The 9,062-nt window shown below is 44.1% G+C and overlaps 1 protein-coding gene across 1 annotated transcript in view; it reads right to left on the bottom strand.

The window, feature by feature from the left end:
* Window positions 1-8,152, bottom strand: part of LOC109913007 (ETS domain-containing protein Elk-4-like) — a 41,494-nt gene extending 33,342 nt beyond the window's left edge. Inside the window, exon 1 of the mRNA XM_048612249.1 lies at window positions 7,890-8,152. The gene's annotated coding sequence lies outside the window, so the exon portion shown is untranslated. The remainder of the gene's footprint in view (window positions 1-7,889) is intronic.
* Window positions 8,153-9,062: the final 910 nt, after the last annotated feature.

Below are 9,062 nucleotides of genomic sequence, written 5' to 3'. Positions count from 1 at the left end.
TTGGTTTTATATCTTATGGTGTCACATTGTGATATCTCGGTCGAATCTAGTCCTTCTCCAATTCCTCACATGATCATTCCCATACTTCAGCCCTGGTGAGGGGTACACAAATGGCTATTACTTGGTGTCCATTCACGTTCCAGCTACGGTAGCAACACATTCTATTCAGCCCCTCCTACACCATTCACTTAAACCATGACTTAATTTGCACATGTGATGTGGATAGTGGTAAAAAGAGTAGGGCCAGCATTGATTATCCATCCAGGACTGAGGAGGTGATGGAGAGCAGCCTTTGTGAACTGCTGCAGTCCATGTGGTGCTAATACACCCTTGGTGCTTTTAGGGAGAGAGTTCCTGGATTTTGACTCAATGACACTTGAAGGAACAGTGGTTCCTTGTCAAGATTTCTCAGATTGATGTACATTTAAACTCCATTTCCCCATCAGGGTTCCGGCTTCCTTCATAACCAACAAAATTCAATAATTTTCAGCTTTGGAATTTTCAATCACCCCCACTGCAACAGTATCTTTTTGAAGGAGATACTTCCAGTTGTGTATTATCCAACATATGAACAAATGCTTCCTGATAGCAACCCAGAATGACCTAATTTTAAGGTTTTGGTGTCATGTTCACCAACCAGCATTCCCTCAGACACACACACAAACACACACCATAAAATATTGGAAGCAGAATTAGACCATTCTGCCCATTGAGACTGCTCCCCCATTCAATGATGGCTGATATGTTTCTCAACCCCAATCTCCTGCCTTCGCCCTGTAACTCTTGATCCCCTTACTAATCAAGAACCTATCTATCTTTGTCTTAAAGACACTCAATGACTTGGCTTCCACAGCCTTCTGCAACACTGAATTCCACAGATTCACCACTCTCTGGCTGAAGAAATGCTTCCTCATCTCAGTTCTAAAGGGTCATGCCTTCACTCTGAGGCTGTGCCCTCAAGACTTTAGTCTTTCCTACTAATGGAAACATTTCCTCCAGACCCACTCCATCCAAGTCTCTCAGTATTCTGTAAGTTTCAATCAGATTCCCCCTCATGCTTCTAAACCCCGTCCAAGGCCAGAACATCTTTTCTTCGACATGGGGTCCAAAACCGCTCACAATATTCCACATACAGTCTGACCAAAGCCTGCTGTTGAACTATAGCCATCTCAAAAAGAATGTTAACATTGGATTTGCCTTTGTAACTGCCAACCAAGCCTGCATGTTAATCTTAAGAGAATCCTGAACTAGGACTCCTAAGTCCCTTTGTGCTTCAGATTTCTGGAGCCTTTCCCTGCTTGGAAAATAACCTGTGCCTCTATACTTCTTACCAGAGTGCATAACCCCACATTTCCCGCATTGTATTCCACCTGCAACTTCTTTGCCTACATTCTTAGCCTGCCTAAGTCCTCCTGGAGTCTCCCTGCCTCCTCAACATTACCTGTCCCTCCACTGTGCGTTGTGATCATGAGTTGAAATTGCTGCTGATTCTCTAACCCAGGGAGTTATGAAGCCTCAAATGTTACTTTCAGTCATGGTCACACAGATAATAAACTGACAACAGCGAGGTTCCTAGGAATGTACCTCCTACTACCATCTCTTTGTACCTTCAGCACTGGTGATGAACTTCAATCTTTCCAATTCAAGAACAAATTCCCAGCAAACATTGAATAAAAACACAAACTGATATCATACACATAAAAAGATCTTTTTTTTTCAGAAAAATTAAAGGTTATTTTTAATTTTAAAAATATTTATTTGAACTATATTAATCCTGCCTAAGGCAAAATAGACCTAGTGTCATGGAGTCATAGAGATGTACAGCAATGAAACAGACGCTTTGGTCCAACTTGTCCATGTTGACCAGATACCCTAAATTAATCCAGTCCCATTTGCCAGCATTTGGCCCATATCCCTCTAAACTTTTCCTATTCATATACCCATCCAGATGCCTTTAAAATGCTGTAATTGTACCAGCCTCCACCACTTCCTCGGGCAGCTCATTCCATAAAACCGCCAGCCTTTGAGTTAAAAAGTTGCCCCGTAGGTATCACGCGTGAACTGCATGTCCCGGAGCAGGGAGGAGAATGAGCCAGTACACCGCGTGGGCCGTGAGCCTGGGGACACCGCGTGGGCCGTGAGCCCCGGGACACCGCGTGGAGAATCCCAAGTCCCAGAGCAGCGCGAGGGAGGCAAATCCCAGTAAAGCGCAACTTACCTTGTTGTTGTTGAGTGCCAGTGAGGAGCGGAGAGGAGGCTGGTGTGATGTGGGTCAGTTGTTGGACTTGGGCCTGGCACCACAGGCTGAGCTGCCGCTGTTTGGTATTCTTACCGAGCCGTAATGTAAATCCTTACCTTTCAATCTGTGCCCTCTACTTTTGGACCCCCCTGCCATTCATGGCCATTCACCCTATCCATGCCCCTCATAATTTTATAAATCTTTACAATATCAATGCTCAGTGAACGGGTCATGTAGACTGATATAAGAGGAAAAGCAGGTCATCCTGAAGGTTAATAGTAAGGAATGTCCAACCTCTCGTTTACAAACTTGGTAGAGTTGATTAATTCTGCACAGCTATCAGAAGTGCAGATTGCAGGTTACAGATTGCTGCTGTAACACACAAACTATTCTCTTGACACAATAGATGACAGAGTTCTGAGTGGTACATTAGTGGTGGAATTTATCTTAACTTTCCCACTGCGTTAGGCAATTGAGTGAGTGGGGAAAAGGACATCTGAAGAATGAAAATAGGATCAAGAAATGATAGGTTAAGATTAAGACACACAATTTATGCACAAATCAGTCAGGAACTTGTAGCAAGGAATAGATGCTCTGTGAAAGGCAAATCACCACAAATTATTGGTTAATTTGCACTGCTGAGCCATCAGCTTCATGTAAATAGCATCTCACTCTACCTCCCCGCGAGTTTCTTGAAGTTTGTTGCATGTGAACATTAATTACCCATCAAATGCACCACAGAAATTTAAGTCTAGTAATTAAAAACACAAGTCCCCTTTTAATAATGTGATAATTGTTAATTACTGCCAGCCAAACTCTCCTGCCCAGAAAGATAATGACTGTAAATGTGGAGATTGATTCACCCAGGACTTGAATTTTCTGGGGAGACTTTCAAAATGATCAATTTTAAAAGTAATTTTTCTTGGTTTTCTTTACTATTTCTTTTCTCTTTCTCTCTTAATCTAATCATTTCTCCACACCACCCTCCCCACATCCCGATTTTACTTTGTGTAACTGATTAGACAGGAATTCATCTCGGTCTCAGTCTAACCTCTTTATTTCTCAATTTTCCATCTAATTGATAAAGGAAATAGACTTTGGTATCTATGGGTCAACAGTCCCATAACTTTCACCACACTGTTATATTCTCACACTTCCAACAAATTTGTGGAGAATATGTTTCAAAAAGTGAATGTAAGCAGCCAAGGGTACGCAGACTCACTGCGAAACACCCTGTTCCAATAAAATCAAGGCCCTGATTCTGCATCAGTCATGGCTATGGGTAGCACTGTTGCCTTGAATCAAAAGGTTGTAGGTTCAAACATCACTCCTGAGACCTTGAACACAAAATTCATGCCAGTATCTAAGGAGCGCTACATAGAGAGAAGCTGTCTCTCTGATGAAACCTTAAATTGTCTTTTCTGTAAAAGACCCCATACACTTTCTGAAGACTTATTCTGACCAATATTTATTCCTTGACTGCCATCACAAACAGATATTTTCTTATTTTTTTGTGGGGCCTTACTGCGCATAAATTGCTTGTCAAATTTCCTACATTACACAATGAAGACTATTCAGACCATAAGACCATAAGAAATAAGAAAAGGAGTAGGCCATTCTGTGTCTTGAGCTTGCTCCATCATTCAATAGGGTCATGGCTGATCCAACATTCCTCACATCCACTTTCCTGCATTTTCCTTGTTATCCTGGATTCCCCATACTAATCAAAAATCTAGCTATCCCATCTTTAAATATGCACAAGGAATACTCAGAAATACTTTATTGGCTGCAAAATGTTTTGCGTCCTCCTGAGATTGTGAAAGGAGCAATATAAATGCTGTATTTAATTCTGGACTCCAGCAAGGTCTTGGTAAAATGCCTGTTGATCAGCATACTGCTGGCACAGAATAATGAGAATAGGTTACATAAACCTGATGTGTGCCCTGTTGTGATTAGAAACATGAGGGGCGATCTAAAGGAGGCATTTAATAATGTGCAAAGGTGTTGTGAGGCTAGATGCAGATCAGGCAGTTCCTCTTGTGGGGAATGCAGAATAATTTTGTACAGTTTTCAAATTAAATTCAGGAGTCAAATCAGAAAGGGTTTCGCTCAAAGGGGAATAGTAATTTGGAACCATTCTTCACCAAAAGGCTGTTGAGGCTGGAGCTCAATTGAAACTTTCAAGACTGCGATTGTAAGGAATGTATGACATAGGAATTTTAAGAAGTATAGAGCAAAGTTGGGTGAATGGAGTTGAGTTACAGATCAGCTGCATTCTGATTGAAGGATACCTGAATAGCATTCTTGTTTTCTTCATACTTCCCTGGGTATCATTGGCAAACCTAGCATGTGTTACCCATCCCTAGAACTAAGCAGCTTGTGAGGCCAACAGAGGGCAGTTAAGAGTCAACAATGGTGAGACCAGGTAAGGATGGCAGATTTCCTATCATTTGTGAACCAGATGGGGTGTAATAACAATTGATTCTCATAGTCACCATTACCACGACTAACTTTACATTCCAGATTCAATAACTGAGTTCAACTAGCCACCATGGTGGGATTTAAACCAGTGATACCAAAACATTTGCTTGGATTAGTAACCAGTGACAATACCACCGCACCACCATCTCCTTCCTGCTCCTACACATTTCTTGTCCTTTATTCATTTTTCTGTATTGTTGGTTTCATGCTTTCATGCAAGGAGAAAACCCACTTGCATACAAATACACTTTTGTTCGTGATAATTAACATCCTTGAATTCCATTCTTCTGATACTTTAACTGGATCTATGAACTATTTACAGTAATGTATCCTTCAAGACAGAGGACTGCCAGACACACAGGCATTAGACTGACAGCTATTTGTGAGGCTCAATCAGATAATTAATCTTTTCAGAGTGGACTGCCTATTGCATTGACTAGCAGCATTGCCTACGACACCTGCAAACCTACCCACTCTCTAATGATAGCTCCGACTTCAGTGTCGCTGCTGTATAAATAACACAAGTTATTACTGTTAAAAATAATGAGTATGTGGGAGTGATTACTGTGAAGATAATTCAGCCTCCAGCTTTGTGCTCACTGTTTTGTGACAAGATTACTTTGCTTCACAGCCACGCCATCGTTCTCCTTGTTATTATTCAGGGACACGTGCCTCCTCCTTGTAGTAGTACCTGGTGTGCCCCCTGTCTTGATTCCATTTCAACCCACTAGGACAACAATGTGGCAACTGAACTGAAAATTACCACCAATGGATTCTGATCCACATGTGTGTTTTAACCAGATGTACAGACTGGGCGACCGTTTTGAGGAACATGTACATTCTGTCTTCAAAAATGATCCCAAGCTTCCGGCTGCCTACCACTTCAACACACCACTGTGTTCCCTGACCAACATTTCTGTCTCAGGCCTCCTGCAGTGCAGCCTGGAAGCACAGTATCTCATTTTCATAGAATCCCTACAGTGTGGAAACAGGCCATTCAGTCCAAAAAGTCTGCACTGCCCCTTCAAAGAGCATCCCACCCAGACCCATTCCCCTACCCCTACCCGACCCAGCCTAAGCATCCCCAGGTACTATGGGCAATTTAGCATGGCCAATCCACCTGCCCTGCACAAATTTGGACTGTGGGAGGAAACCCCCACAGACACAGGGAGAATGTGCAAACTCTGCACAGACAGTCACCCGAGGCCAGAATCAAACCCAAATCCCTGGCACTGTGAGGCAGCAGTGCTAACCACTGAGCCACTGTGCTGTACCTTTTCTACCTAACAACCATGCAGCCTTCAGAACTTGTTATCAAGTTCAATAATTTTAGGGCCTGAACAGCATCATCTACATCCTATGCCCACCTCCACACTCCTGGCCCTGTCTTGACATGGGTTACTTTGAGCACAGCCCATTACCAGCTTATCTTTCTGCCTGGCTTACTTCAGATAAATGAGGCAGGGGTTGGGGGGGTGGCGGTGGTGGAGGTGGAATCTCAAAGAGACTTATAAAATTCTAACAGGACTGGACAGGGTAGATGCAGGGAGGATGTTTCTGATGGTGGGTGTGTCCAAAGCCAGGGGTCACAGTATGAGGATTTGGGGTAGACGATTTAGGATGGAGATAGGGAGACATTTCTTCACCCAAAGAGTGGTGAGCCTGTGGAATTCATTACCGCAGGAAGTAGTTGATGCCAAAACATTGAATGTATTCAAGAGGTGACCAGATACAGCACTTGGGGTGAATGGGATCAAAGGTTATGGAGAGAAAGCAGGATTAGGCTGTTGAATTGGACGTTCAGCCAAGATCATGAAGAATGGTGGAACAGAATCAAAGGGCTGAATGGCCTCCTCCTGCTCCTATCTTTTATGTTTCTACATTTCTATCCATCCCTCTGTCTGACTGTCATTCTCTCTCCCTCTCTGGGTTCCATCTTCATCTATCCACACACTCCTCTCCCCTGGTCGATTCCATCTTCTGCAATATACTACTTTTCTCAGCTACAATCAGCTCTGATGTAGGGATGGACTTGAAACATTAACTCTGTTTTCTCTCACAGATGCTGCCAAACCTGCTGAGTTTCTCCAGCAATTTCTGCGTGTTTGTGTTTCAGATCCCTAGCATGGGCAGTAAATTCTTTGTTTTGTTTCCTGGCCCCACATCCCCTTGTGCCACAGTCACATGCTCCCCTCTACAACTGTTGTGCCATGGGCGAGTGCTGCATTGTCTCCCGGAATGAAATGTTAAACCGAGGCTCTGCCTTCCTGCTCCTACAGGTGGTACGATTTTGAAGAAATTTCGGAGTTCTCCCTGGTGCCCTGGCCGTTATTTCCTTCTCAATATCACATAAACAGATTGTCTGGCCACAGTTGCATTGCTATTTGAGGGAGGCTGCAAGACTGACTTACAATTCTCGTATTGAAAGGGAATTAATTCTGTGAGGTGCTTTGAAACACTTAATTGTGAAAGGCGCTATATAAATGCAAGCAAGCCTGCCTGGTGTGAAAGAAACAACACTCCCTCCTTCTCTCCAGCCTCACAGACGCGCGCACAGTTCCCTGAGGATAAGCGATGTAGCACAGGAACGTTGGTGCTTCTAAACCCTAGCCCAAGGCCAGTGAGGCAAAACAGCCACAACTCTTAACCCAAATTCTGATCAGTTTCTTCAAGGGAGCGAATCTCCCTCCGTGACAGCTGGCAATTGGAGAAGCAGATTTGTGGGGGCAGGAAAAAAAAATTAAAAAGAAAGCGATGAAATAAAGTGCAAGGCAAAATTAATCGGAGGTGCAACCCCAGGCCTAAACAAGGTCCAGTGAGAGTTTACATCACGGGGAGAAACAATCTGTAAATTCAAGTACAGCTCATCTGTTTAGGCAATTATATATAATCCCATTCCTAACCTTCAGCAATATTCTCAGTTTGTTTTTATTCTTTTCGCTTGTTTTCTAGTAGTCATTTGACAAACCCTTTTAATTAACTCCCCACTTCACGACATAGACAAGAAGTCGACAGCTGGACTCGAAATCGCTACATCCGCTAGCTCGATACATTGTAACCCTATGATTTTTTTTTTTGAAAAATCTTGTTACAAATTAACCAAGAACAAAGGAAAGGAAACATTGTTGCAAAGACACAGTAAAATACAAACAGATACAAAGATACTCACCCCCAACTCCAGTGAGCCAGGTCTCTCTGTGCGAATTCCGAGTTCGGCAGTTCCAGGGTGATCATGCTATTAACATTAAAACCGAATCAAAAGAATGCTGTTTTTGATAATGACAGAAATCCTTCTCCGGTCGCTTTACTGGGATTTGGGAGAGCTGCAGTTCCTAACCGCGTTGTGAAGCGGCAGCTGCTGGCCTCGGCTCTCCCCGCCGATCAGTTTCATGTCTGTCAATTTCCTTCGCCTCCACCTCCTCCCCGTGTTAATATCACGGTGTCTCCTGTCACTTTAGGGGTCAGGGCTTTCTCCAGCGGAAGGTTGGGGGGGGGGGGGGGGGGTGGGTTGGTGGTGGGTGTTTCTCTGTCAGCCTGTGTGTGTGTGTGAGAGAGAGAGATCAGGACCTTCTCACGCCAGATTTTCTGTGTTGCCCCCACCCCCTACAATCACAACTCCCTTCACTCTCTCCACCTCCCACGCACCACCCCACCCTCAGGAGGGAACTGTTTAACCCCTGACAGCTCTCTATCCCCTCCGCTTATAATCCTCTCCTTGTGTTGCCCCCACCCTGTGGCGATTTCTGCCTGCTTCTCCCCACCTCTACCACTCGCTTCCCCACCACCCCCTTCTTTCTCCTGATCGATTTCCTTTCGGTTCCTGGGAGCTGACAGCTCAGCTGCGGATGTCCGCGGCGTCCTAAAGCGAGACACGTGGATTGTCGCAGTGCAATGGAACTGGTTAGGAATTAAGTAGCTGAGATATCTACCCCACAGGTGTAATATTGCTCTAAACAGAGGCATTAGACCTGGGCTTCTTCTAACTAGAAAAGGGGAAATCAGGGGTGACCCAACAAAGGCCTTTATGAAGACATTTGATTAAGAGAATTATTTTTAATCGTCACTTTTGCGTGTGGCTGCCTGCGCAGTATTTATTGCCCATCCTCAATAAATCTCGAGGAGGTGGTGGAGACTGCCTTCTTGAACTACTGCGATCTGTTTCGTGTAGGATTACTCGCACTGTTCTTGAGGAGGTAGGGAGTGCCAGGATTTTGACTCAGCCACACTGAAGGGACGTGATATATTTCTCAGTCAGGATGGTGAGTGGCTTGGAAGGGAACTTGGAGGTGGTGGTGTTCCCATGTATCTGCTGACCTTGTCCTTCCAGATGGAAGTGGTAGTG

The sequence above is a fragment of the Rhincodon typus genome, chromosome 25 (assembly GCF_021869965.1).
Source record: "Rhincodon typus isolate 14 chromosome 25, sRhiTyp1.1, whole genome shotgun sequence".
Lineage (NCBI taxonomy): Eukaryota > Metazoa > Chordata > Chondrichthyes > Orectolobiformes > Rhincodontidae > Rhincodon > Rhincodon typus.
Note: the sequence above shows the minus strand (reverse complement) of the source record. Positions and strands in the feature narration are given on the sequence as shown.